Source organism: Ursus americanus, chromosome 31 (assembly GCF_024610735.1).
Source record: "Ursus americanus isolate L20-20 chromosome 31, mUrsAme1.1.p, whole genome shotgun sequence".
Taxonomy (NCBI): Eukaryota; Metazoa; Chordata; class Mammalia; order Carnivora; family Ursidae; genus Ursus; species Ursus americanus.
Window position 1 is genome coordinate 22,473,428 of NC_142157.1, and position 13,057 is coordinate 22,486,484.

Here is a 13,057-nt window from a genome sequence, read left to right on the forward strand (position 1 = left end):
GGAGGGACTGGGAGGGCTTTCTGGAGGAGGTGGCATTTAGGCAATGGCATGAGCGATGAAGGGCCTGTTTGGGATTTGTAAGCAGTCTGCAGAGACTCATACACAGGACACACGGCAGGTCCACGGTGAAAGCATCGGCGCATGCGCTGGGCCCAGAGAAGGAGGTCTGTGTTAGGATGGTAATTCAGTGGGCAGTGTGAGTATAGGCTGAATGCTGGAGACAGGAGGCCAGGGGAGGAGTTAGGAAACTAAAGCAAATTTCATTGTTCCTTGGGGATTTTAAGAGCCAGAGAACAACATTTCAGGGCAAAGGAAGCCTGGAAGAACATTCTCTTTTTCCCCCCTCCTCTCGCTTACAAAAGTATTATCATGGTAGCAGTGTAAAGTACTCTTCATAATCATACTGTAAAACACAATGTTGAAAAAACAGTAAAAGAAAACGTAAATCTTAAAAGTGGACTGTAAACAGTATGACTTGAATACTTTTCGACCTCTCAAAATGTGTTATTTATTGATGGGGAAACGCTAAATCAAACTGTTTGCAATTAGAAAGCTCACAGTAATTGAACTCTGCACTCTCGAAGCCACATGATGACCATGATTAATTTAACATCGTAGGAAGGTCTTCATAAAACTCTGACTGTACTGAAGCCCTAGCTTTCTATATTGCTGGTTTCATTCCCTTTAAGAGATTATGGACTATCCAAAGTCTTATCTACAGTACTAATGCTGTGTGTTTCTCTGAAGAGCTTCAGGCACTGTACATACTTTAATTAAATCTCCTAATGTTTTTGTGAAATTGGCAAGGGATCAGCAGAAGGTGAGTCATCGAAAAGTATCCAACTAGAAGACTGGACCAGAGGACCTACTTTTAGATGAAACCCACTTTTATTATTATTGTTCCCATTTCACCAATGAGGAAATGGAGTTATTATTCCGAGAAGGAAGATGAGCTATCCTCCATTTTCACTAAAGGCAAAACACACAGCTGTAGGCTCTATAAGCATTTGCTGGAAGACCTTTAAAAATCGTACAAGAACCGTGACCTCTGAGGTTTCTCCTTTGAGAGCCAACCAACGTTTATGAATAGATACCTAAAATGTGCACCAAAGAGAATATACATTGCCCCTTTCTTGCAAATGAACACAAGACAAGGATCCCAATTTATCATCATGTCCACTCTCTTAGCTTTAATGGACTAGTTGACCAGAAGTTTGGCTAAGTTCTTTCCGTACCTTCCTTCTCTATATCCCTAAGCTTCCCCAGGCAACACTGGAAAAAAGAGTGGGCACTGGTCTTTAGGAGATAATCCTGGAAGTAGAGCTGGTTGGGTTAAAAACACAGTACAAATTGCAGGGCTAGAAAAAATTGAAAAGAGTAGAAAACAGAGCAAGTCCCGACTCTTGGTTCTACCCTTACGGTAGTCGTATAGATTCAGAAGTCAGAGGGTGAAAAACATACATGCATATAGTTATCATCTAGGCTCCTGTTTATAAACCAACTCCACTTCTAATAAAGGAACTGAAAGGGCTCACACCACTTTACCAGACCATGACGCCGCTGTCTCAATCTAACCACCTCCTGATGTCCCAGAGAATGCAGTCATGGCTCCCAGAAAAACAGAGATCCCAGTTTGAAAAAAAAAAATTCATGAAAAAGGTAAATGCTGTTGTTTTAGGCAATAATTTCATATCACTGAAGTCTTAAAAACAAACGAAGATATGAATAATGAAATCCTATGGCAGTATTTGGTTGTAAGATGGTTATATTGATCCAGACTATGCTTAAAATTGTTTGGTTTCTCATAAAACTGAGAAGGCAAAATCAAAAATTTTGATGAGAACTTGTGGACCCTCAAGTGGGGGGAAAATGTCTCTAAAAGACACACTTTTTAAATGGAATAGGGAAGAAGGCGAGATGACAGATTTTGCCTGGTCCTAAAAAAGTGTGGCACCTGACACAGAAACCTCTTTTTTGGGAAAGACTAGTATTCGCTGTACTAAAAATAAAATAACAAATGGCTTATTTCTACTCCGGAAAGTGCATTTACTACAATAGGATTAAGGGCAGATCTAATAACTTCATGGGTCATAGAGCAATAATCTCTCCTTCCCAATCTTTGAGATGGCAGCGGAACAGAAAAGTGCTCTAATGGAATTAATTCCCTAGATAAAAAGACTTACCAAATTAGGAAAAATCTCTATAGCCAAATAACACATTTTTAATTAAGCAAGCCCTAGTCACATATCTGTATTTGAATATAAAGGGAATGTAATTGCTTATGTATTTTCCCCATAAAAATAAGGTGCCTTAAAAGATTTAGAAAGATTTACCTAGTGCTATATTTTTTAAAGTTTATTTTGTTTTTATTTATTTTATTTTTATTTTTAAAGAGAGCAAGTACACGCACGTGCATGAGCAGGCTGGGGCGTAGGGACAAAGGGAGAGAGAGAATCTTAAGCAGGCTCCACACCCAACGGGGAGCCCACCTACGTGTTTGATCTCATGACCTTGAGATCATGACCTGAGCTGAAATCAAGAGTCCCCCGCTTAAACGACTGACCCACGCAGGTGCCCCAACACTATATTTTAATTTGGCATCTCAATCATTACTGTCACCTGCTTCCTAAGAATTCACAGAAAGCATGTCTTTTAAATATTGTCCAATACAAGTATTTATCTATGTATTTATTTACAAGTATGCAAGCAAAAGTTTCCTTTTACTGTAGTTCTGACCTATTTCAACAATATTGCCAGTGTATCAAAGGACTATAATTTTAATCTCTTCTTTGGATAGATTTATCTTTGTAGCTTTAATAATTTCAGTAAATTCCCTAAATAAAAAACATTTTCAAGTCAAATTACAAGTCTGCTAAAACACGTCAAATTATGAAATGTGTCTAAATAAGGTATGTGTTTTTGTTTTGCTTTGAAGTAGGCTCCATGCCCACCGTGGAGCCCAACACCGGGCTTGAACTCACGACACTTAGATCAAGACCTGAGCCAAGATCAACAGTCAGACACTTGACAGACTGAGCCACAGGCCCCTCTATATAAGGTACAGTTTTGAATTTAGATTAATAGCTGTAAAGTAAGTAAAATCAATAATTTATTAAATATTATAAACATTTTTAATTAACATATATAAATTTTGGTTAATATTAAATGCAATTTGATCTCAGAATTTTTGAGCAGAAAGAGACCATGGAGATTATCGAATTCGATGACTTCATTTTCAGGTGCAAACTGATGCTTAATCTTTTGAAGGCCAGACAGCCTAGACTAGAACCAGTCTCCCAAGTTGTCAGGCAAGTGTTTCTTTTCTTTAACCGTGCAGATATTTACTATAAACATCACATTATGTTATCCTGTGTCCATTAGTGTGGAAGTACTATTCAGAGGTAACATCACTCATTGGCCGAAGGAAGAAGCTACAGTTATCTAGGACCAGAAAATCCTATCTCAACTCCACTGTTGATTGGATGACATCAAGCAAGCCATTTAATTGCACGGCGCTTTCCTCTTCCTAATTATAAAAATAAGAGCTCCAGTAATTTAGACTTCCCTACTTAAATTGGTTGTTGCAATAAGTAGTAATAAAAATAACTCTAAAGCATACAGCATATCTAAGTGCAAACGAAATACTTAATAGCAAAAACTTATCTGCACTACATTTAAACCAAGGAGTAATAACCACTTTTAGTCGTAATTAGGAGGGAGTATGTATTAGCTGTTGTGTCCTTATAACATCTGAAAAAGCTAATGCAGGGGTATTTCTAACAAGTTCAGTAGCTCCTAGTTTTTCATCATCTTTCTTCATGATGACCTAAGCCAGATAGTAATTATTAGTTGAGAATAAACGAGGAATCTTTGACTTCTAAAATGAGCCCCGCTTCTAACAGAGAGAAGTGTTAACAAACTGCCTATAGTGTTGCTAACAGAATCAGAAAATTTTACTATAGAATCATCCTGTGGCTGATATATGCAGAGCATAAACCCTACCGAGTACTGTTCCCTAACAGTAAACTATAGTTTCCTGGGTGACACGTAAAATCATCTAGCCTAAGCTGACCTTTAAGAGACAAACAAAAACTTATCAACCAGATTCTCTTGGATAAAAAAATAGATCTTGCAACTGGGAGCGATAGAAAGAATGAATAAGTAGCCTTGAAGAGCATTGTATAACACAAATTTTTGTAGAGGAAAATGTATCTACTTTACAGAAAGAATAATCGGAAAGAAAATAGCCAGATACTAATACGGGTCATTTCTAGGGGATGGAATTTTAAAATATTTTTTTCTTTTTCTCCTTTGTGCTTATCTGTTTTAGAATGTGAATTAATTTTGTTGCCTTTTTTAAGAGGTTACTTTTAATGGAAAAAAAATTTGCTGGTCTCTTGTGTGGAGGCAGTTAGGGACTATGATGGCCACAGGAGGCAGAAACAGGAGGGCTTGCAATGCAAGGCAGTGGTCTTGCTAGACACGTGGCTGGATCCGAGGTCCCCATGTCCTGATGGTGGCTTTGGGTAATGAGAGGCAGCACACACAGAGAAAGCCTGGGGAGGCCACTTTGCTGTGAGCTTGCCAAACCCAGGAAGGACCGAAGGGCCGAGTTGGGAATGTTTCTCCCATCCTTAGCTTGTACCTGGCATGCATCCCTTACCCACGATTTCCATTTCTGGATGGTAGGTCTCCGTCTTAAATTTAAATAAGCATTGCTTTCAGTGTTTAATTACAATTTAATGGAAATACTACTCGCATTCAAATTAGCTTTTAGTTTTCGCATCACGAGTGTGCATGCAAGTTATTGTGTCATTATAATCTCATGTTATAATGGCTTCATAATGCAAGTCCCTACAGGGTTGAATTAGTAGTTTCCTATGGTAATCGCCCATCACTATAATATCATAATCACATAAGCACAGTCCCCACATGCTTCCACCGCAATCATTTTGACATTGTAAGAGCATTTTAATAGTATTAGCATAGATTCTCCGGAGAAATCATCTCATCGTCACTGCATTACCATATAAGATTAATTGTGGTATGAAAGCTTTAAAAAAAAATGATGCTCGGCAAGAAAGCATGTCACTTTTCCAAAGGTCACTGCATTTTGCACTAAGGTTTGTGACACAACCCTTCATTGAAGAGACTCCCTTCGCACCATGGACGTTTTTTGTTTTGGTCTGTTTTTCTTCTTGTTTGTTTGCTTAGGACTCTAACAGTCATCACTAGGTCAGCCCCTCTCTGTGCTAGAGAAAGAAAGAGCCGTAGTCCCTGTCCTCAAGGAGTTTACAATTTAATCAGGTTTGCAACAAGTTATATGCGGCATATAGGTCAGCACATTGAATACTGATAGGATGGGGCGCCGGGGTGGCTCAGTCACTTAAGCATCTGCCTTCCGCTCAGCTCAGGAGCCTGGGGTCCCAGGATCGAGTCCCGTGTGGGGCTCCTGGCTCAGTGGGGCGTCTGCTTCTCCCTCTGACCCAACCCCTCTCCTGCTCTCACACTCTCTCTCTCTAATAAATAAATAAATAAATAAAATCTTAAAAAAAAAAAAAGAAGTAAATAGGATAAACAAAGTACTTGGAAGTAACTGGCATTACTGTGAGAGCAAACCACACAAGGTTGAGAAGAAATGGTTGATTATTTTAAGGGTTAAACCTATTAAACATAAGGATTGTGTGGCAGAAACGGAGCGCACGTTATCAGGGCTCACAAGAGTCTGGCTGGCATCTTTATCCTCACCGAGCCTGCGCAGAAGGAAGGCCACCTTAGTCACCAGTTGTGGACACGGACACAGCCCCAGTCCCAGCCACGGAGCAAGCCGAAAGCACAGCTTAGGGACAGGGAGCGCCTCCTCTGTATGCATCACTCCCGCTTCGAGTGGAGAGAGGGAGGCCGGACTCGGGTCATTGCAAAGCGAGTAAGCACAGATGGTCTACCAAAGCATCAGATCGAGGGCCCAAGGAAGGAAATGCCTGCTCAGAAAAGCACTGCCCAGCCCCTCATACTCTCCCTGGGTTGAAGCCACAGTGTAAAATGACTCCGTTGTGTCAGTGACAAATGGCACACGCTGCAGAGACTGGCAGCGTGTTGCGTGCCTGGGAGGGGCCTCTAACCCTCTGGTACTGTCTGGGGACACCACGGGAGAATTGCAAACGGAGGATCCTATCGCTCAAGGACTCCTCTCTGCTCCGCGTCTAGGCAAGAACAACGTCACAGCCAGCCATCGGCACCCTGACTGTCCCATAGCAGCCGCGTGGCAAGAGCTGACAATGGATGCATGACTAAATTAGTACGATTGGAAGGATCGCGCAGGTTTCAGAGCTGCCGTGGGTCTGACTGGGCATACGTCCGCTCCAATAGCATCAACAGCGGAGGAATTCACAACTGGCAACGTCTCTTGGATTATGAAAGACCTGCTTGCCTTCTTGTTCTGGTAGATGACAGCATTCTGAGGAGTAATGCTTGCTAATTTCCCTTTTCTTGAGCCGCATGGTCCTGGGAGATCTCAGAACTACTCAGTGGCTCCGTTTCCGAAAAGAAGTAATACTGCTTTTTTAATTGGAACACAATGAGGGTAAAGATTGCTCTCTAAGTGCTCAAAACCACATCTACCAACAAGCTGTGAAGCAATTTAAACTTATTACATAAACAAAATTAGCTGCCCTTCCTTTAGAAGTTATTTTTAATTTCATAGGTAAAGTCTATGACACCTGCTACCCTATTCTTCCTTGAGTTCTTGTTGAGGCATCCTATGTAATTAAGCTCTTCTGGCTCATTCTTCACAGTGACATCTGCCACTGTGAAGTCCTATCAAAATTTACTTTTATTGCCTTTGATTACCAGTGTTTATTATTATTTGCTTTGTCATGAGACATACAGATGAAAAGTCAAGAATCAAGGATGGGATGTTTGAATCCAAATGCACTCCCCCTACGAACACAAATTTTATTTATTTTGCAAAATATACCTTGATGCCGCTTACAAAAATGTCCTTGTTTTCCTTTCTCATTCAAATGTATGAAAGGCAACAGAAAGCAGTCCTGATCATGTTCAAGAGGGTTAATCTTTTATTTGATACAAACAGTCAGTAGCTATTTACTATCTGGAGTGCCTCCAAACATTAATGCTGAACTGTTATATTTCAAAAATGGAAGAAGGCACAGAGATGGGACACAGAATGCTCCTATGAACATATCACTATGTCCCCGACAGGGAGAAATGCTAGACCTTCATCAGTAGCATAAAGATTTCAAAAAGGTGATATGACCAAAAATGTGTCTTTTGGCAAACTTAGCATGCAAGCCTCAGTTTCCTCCCAGATAAAACAAAGGAGTTAAACAAGGTGACCTCCAAATTTCCTTCCAGATACAAATTCCAAGATTCTAGGCAAAAAGGCAGTAATTGACCTCTAACCGACCTCTGCAGTGGCACCCCATGAGTTCATCTTGTTTAGACATTAGATAAATGGGGATATTAAGGTCGTAGAAAATCAGGCAGAACATTTCTGTAAAAGAAATGAGAAACTTTTCTAATGAAGACATACAAATGGCTAACAGACAAATGAAAAAATGTTCAAAATCATTAGCCATCAGGGAAATTCAAATCAAAACCATACTGAGATACCATCTTATGCCAGTTAGAATGGCAAAAATTGACAAGGCAGGAAACAACAATTGTTGGAAAGGATGTGGAGAAAGGGGATCCCTCTTACATTGTTGGTGGGAATGCAAGTTGGTACAGCCACTCTGGAAAACAGTGTGTTTATTTTAATGCATTTTAGGAAAAAAGCAGTAAATGTTGTAAACCTCTGAGTTTATGGATATTATTGCTTAAGAGGAGGCTGAAGTAAAAAAGTGGGTTAGTTCAAAGAAAAAATATTAAGTAATTAGAAAAGGTGGTACCTGTGCATAGCAAACATGCTTTATTTTATTTTATTTTTTAAGATTTCGTTTATTTATTTGAGAGAGAGCACAAGTGGTGTGGAGGGGCGATGGAAGAGGAAGAAGCAGACTCCCCACTGGACAGGGAGCCCAATGAGGGGCTCAATCCCAGGACCCTGAGATCATGACCTGAGCCAAAGGCAGATGCTTAACTGACTGAGCCACCCAAGCGCCCTGCAAGCATGCTTTAAAAATTATAGGAGAATGAATCAAATTTGACAAATTTGATTAATATTAATAAGTGATGAATTCTTTCATTCTGATGAATATTATGCTGAGTTTGTGAAAATTAAAAGGCATTTAACATCTCTACAATATCTTGTAATACATTTATTTTCTCTGGCCTATTAAAGAGCTAACTCCTATTCTGGGGGTAACATCCTCCTATCATCAGAAATATAATCATGACTTCTAATGAGGCAGAGAAAGCTGTCATCCAATTATAACTCTCAGACCTTTTTGTTGGTCCTATAATTGTTGACATCATTTTAAATGATGTTGATTTAAAGATATAAATGTGATATATGGTGTCAAGAATATAGATCAAGACATTGTGGTCAGACACGGTACAGCTACTGAGTAAGCTTTCCAATTTTAATAGAATAAAACTCTGAAGTCGAATACATCATTCTTTGTATAGAAACAATATGTAGATAAAGAAACTTTCCTTTCTGCTAATGGTATAAAATCATTAGATTATATAAGAATAATTAATGAAATCTTATTTTACTCAGGTATTTCTAACACAAAGATAAAAATAAAGACGTGAAAACAGGTTCACAAAAAACTACACCATCCCTACATAATGCATTGTGCAAATTCCATATAAAAAACCTTTTACAATTCTGATTTGGTCTATCAAAAAGCAAAGGAATTTAGAAATTAATCCTTTTGACTTCACCGTAGCAAGAATTAGTAGTAGCAAAGGTCCACGCAGTGTCCCCAATGCTGGAAACTGTATATGTTCTTGTATCTATTTTAAATCTAACAATTAAATGAAATTCAATAGGCAATATATAGAACTATACAGAATCTTCACAGAGACCATTTAAACCTGGATCTCTTAGCTTGAAATATTTTGATCTTTCCACTGAAATATACTGATAAACAAAAAGTAAAAAAATAATGTTTGGGAAGAATGAATTATGTCAAAAAGGGAAAAGGGGGCACTGCAGCTCGGGTTGCAGGAACATTCTCTATCCCCTGTCCCCCGAACACCCACCAGATCAAATACAGCTGTAAGGTCAAAGGCTCAGTAATGTCAGTGCTAAAAACAGCAGATTCTTTACTTCTTAGACGCTAAGCTGCTCCGAAGTATTTATACGGGACAAAGAGGAAAACCTTGAAGATGCACGTCTCTGAATGAGAACGTGGTGGGGGTGGGGGGAGGCAAGTTCAAAGCAACCCAGAAGCCAAGGGAATCAATGTCAGGTCTCTGACTTATGCAGAACTGTGAGCGAGACTCCAGACAGAGGTCTAGGACAGTCCCTAATCCTACCTGTGGAAGCTGCGGGAAGTTGGCTGGGCAATGGCAGTGACAGGACGGAGACAGGGCTTTGGAGTAACAGTCCTCAAAGTACACTCAGGCAGAGATGTTTTCTTGCCTAGTGGCAACCTGGAAAGCCCCTTCCTGCGGTGGCAGAGGACATTTTTATAGAAAGTACGAGGCAGAAGGCATTGGCCAGGCATGGTGCATTGGAAGCCAGCGCCCTCTTCTTGAATGCACGTGTGAAATGGATTTGTGCAACTGTAAATGGAAAGTATCTGAAGTTAAAGACTCAACTTGGAGAAAATGCAGCCTGGGCAGCTCTAGGACTGGTAGAAAGGCAGACTCATGAAGTGACAGACATGCCATACGCCAGGGAGTGATAAATAAAAATGTGTCATATAATCTAGGTCAGAACTAGCAGAGACACTCTTGTAGCCTTTCCTGGTTAAGCGTATCAATGCTACTTTTCTACGGAGCGATGGGGAATAAAAACCACACTCTACTTACACGTGTGTTGTCTTACCTATGCACGCATACCTCATTATTCAAATGTAATTTCTCCCTGAAAACATGATGGGTACTGAAGTTTGCATTGCCAGGAGGTTATAGATTACATTCATTTCTCTTTAAAAAAAAATTATTTCATTTAAACTTTTTAATGTGGGCCTTTTCAAAAGCTTGCATATGTGGAGAGAATAGTATAATGAACCACTACGTATCTATCACCTAGCTTCAACGATAGATTCCAATAAGAATAGTTTTTAAGGGGAAAATTAATGTTTCGCAACTCATTCAAAACCACCAATCAGTTATTCCAAATATTACTAACATACTCTTATAGACCCATAGAACAATCTTCTAAGGATTCCTTGCAGTTAATTAACTGCAAAAGACATTTTTTTGTGTGTGTGGAATTAAGAAAACGCTCTTACTCTATTCTGAATGCACGCTGTAAAGCTTTCCAGAAACAACTATGGTACCCACGGTAGATGAAGACAGGTGACAGTCAAACTCAGGTATCGGATGCTTTCACATTCCCAACATTTGTTTCAAATGCACGAGCTTTTCTAGCTTCTAGCTTCGTACGCTCATCATCTCTCTTAGACATTTTCAGTTGACACGAAGGCGACAATGTACAACACATTTAACAACGTGAGCACAGGACGTTCCCCTCTAGCGGGGAGATCTGAGCTGTAGGACCACAATGTCCTCTACCTCCTGTTGCCCTTTTGGGTGGCACAAGTATGCGGACTAACATTAGCAAGTTGTTGGGTCAGAGAGGAAATTCTGAGGAAAAACGTTGGTGAGTTCTAACAAATATTTGGATGGTGGTGGTTCGGATGGCAAGGTATACTTAATTATGTACATTTTCTGGTTAACCGCTTAATCAAGTACATAGAAGTCACGTAATCGTGTTGCTACAATTTTTATCTAATGACGTCATTGTTTTAAGTCACGAGCAGAAAGCTCTCCAAGCTGTGTTAAGAAGTTTGTAAGCCAAGTAGACCCTCCAAAGAAAGACTTGTAGTCATCACTTGGTTGCTCAAATTTGATAATCAATGAAAAGAACTCCAAAAATGGTAGCCACAGACCATTATTAGTACAGTTTGGTAGTATGGACTGAATTATGTTCCCCTCTCCTCATATGTTGGAGTCATAACCTCCAGTACCTCAGCATGTAACTGGATATGGACATAGGCTTTAAAGAGATAATTACATTAAAATGGGGTTTTGGAAGTGGGTCCTAATTCAATATGACTATCCTATGTAGTTATGAGCAGAGATTAGGACACACACAACATAGACACAGGGAAGACCGTGGGAGGACACACGGAGAAGGCAGCCACCGGCAAGCCAAACGAGGCCTCCTAAGAGACCAAATCTACCAACACTTTGATTTTGGTCTTTTGGCTTCCAGAATTGTGAGAAAATAAATATGTGTCGTCTAAGTCACCCAGCTGGTAATATTTTGTTACAGCAACCCTCGCAAACTAATAGCATCAGTAATGGAGGTCGCTAATCCAAGCTACAGTGGTGGCCTTTAATTACACCTGGGGGATCTGGGTCTACAGAGTAGAAAATTTGTTGAAAGAGCGGGCCAGGCACGTGTAAGTCAATCTAATGCTTTGTGACAAATTTTGATGACAATCAGGTGACAGCTGAGTATGGATGAAGAGTTATTTATTTCAATTATTTGTCAGGGTTTAATAGGATAGCTTGCTGAAAAGTTAAGCGGATACCACACACAGATGATGTAGCAGATGTATCATGTGAAATACCCCTGAACTGGGGGCTGGACTTCATATTTCCTCCAAACCTTAGAGAGCAAGACGAATAACACTGAACTTTTCAGATATATAACAAATATAATAGATAAGACATGTAGAAATGTGACGGTATAAACATGATAACTTGAGGAGTTTATGAAAATATTCTAAATATGTCAAAAATCAGGGGGTACCTGGGTGGCTCAGTTGGTTAAGTGTCTGACTCTTGATTTTGGCCCAGGTCATGAGCTCAGGGTCGTGAGATCGAGTCCCCCGCCTGCTGAAGATTCCCTCTCTCCGTCTCCCTCTGCCCCTTCCCTAGGCTCTCTCTCTCTCTCAAAAAAAATAAAAATAAAAATAAAAAATCAGTACATATGTAATTTTGAAAATAGTAAGCAGTATTAAGAAATCATTGTCACTACACAGTAATACTAAGGAGTTTTTGGTTGCAGTGGACTTGGAATTACACAAAAGAGCATTAAATTCACAACAGTATTTACCAATATTCTCTTCAAAGTGCTTTTCAAACACTAAATAATTACCCAATTAAGCCACTGCAAGATAAGCTGTTATTACTCTGGATTTAGTGAAAAGGACTAATAATTACTATTTTAACAGTTTCTGTGAAGAAAGTCTCAATGTTTACTGAACACAACTGTGAGAACACCCCATCCATTTAGCGTGTAGGGAAGAGAAAAAAAACAAAAGGTTGATTAGTTGAGTGAATTCAGGGAAAGACAGACTTGATTAAGAACTAAGAACCATGACCTGTGAAAACAGAGAACTTAATATGCAAAGCGGTGACCAAAATTGGCAGAAGGCTATTTATGAATCCTGCCAATATTCAATGTTGCAGACTGACAATGGAGAATCTGTGGTCATGCCCTCAACAACATAATTCATCACACTAGTGCTTGGGGCAGTCATGTCCAAGCAATTTATCATCATCATATCACTCGTCTGAGTAAGAGAGGGGGAGAACTTTGATTGTTAACCTCTAGGGAAAATGGATTTATAGCCAACATCCCTAAGAATGCAGCCTGGCTCTGCCCAAAGCAAAATGTTCCCTGCTTTGCTTCTGTTTAGCTCAGAGTAGACGTGTGAACACGTTGCCTCTAGGACATTGAGAGCAAAACCTAGGTCTGATGCTCCTAGCTCAAAAATAAGATAGCCAGGAAATCATATTTAAAATCATCAAAGCTGCTTTAAAAAATGTTTACGGATGATGCATTTCAAATGTCCTTTGGTGACAAGATCATTTCTGAAATGCAACCACGGATAATCACGTTTGGGAAGAATCATCTATTTTTTTTTTTTTAAGATTCTATTTATTTATTTAAGAGAGAGAGCAT

General features: G+C 39.6%; 1 protein-coding gene and 1 long non-coding RNA gene across 10 annotated transcripts in view; one reads left to right on the forward strand and one right to left on the reverse strand.

Annotated features, from left to right (window-relative positions):
* The window catches only part of PTER (phosphotriesterase related), a 66,848-nt gene that overhangs the window by 48,211 nt on the left and 5,580 nt on the right, over positions 1 to 13,057 (reverse strand). The gene's annotated exons all lie outside the window — the stretch shown is intronic.
* The window catches only part of LOC148107400 (uncharacterized), a 97,640-nt gene that overhangs the window by 41,248 nt on the left and 43,335 nt on the right, over positions 1 to 13,057 (forward strand). For both annotated transcript variants that reach the window (XR_015722430.1, XR_015722431.1), the window contains exon 3: positions 2,939 to 3,058. This is a non-coding gene — a long non-coding RNA (uncharacterized LOC148107400). The remainder of the gene's footprint in view (positions 1 to 2,938; positions 3,059 to 13,057) is intronic.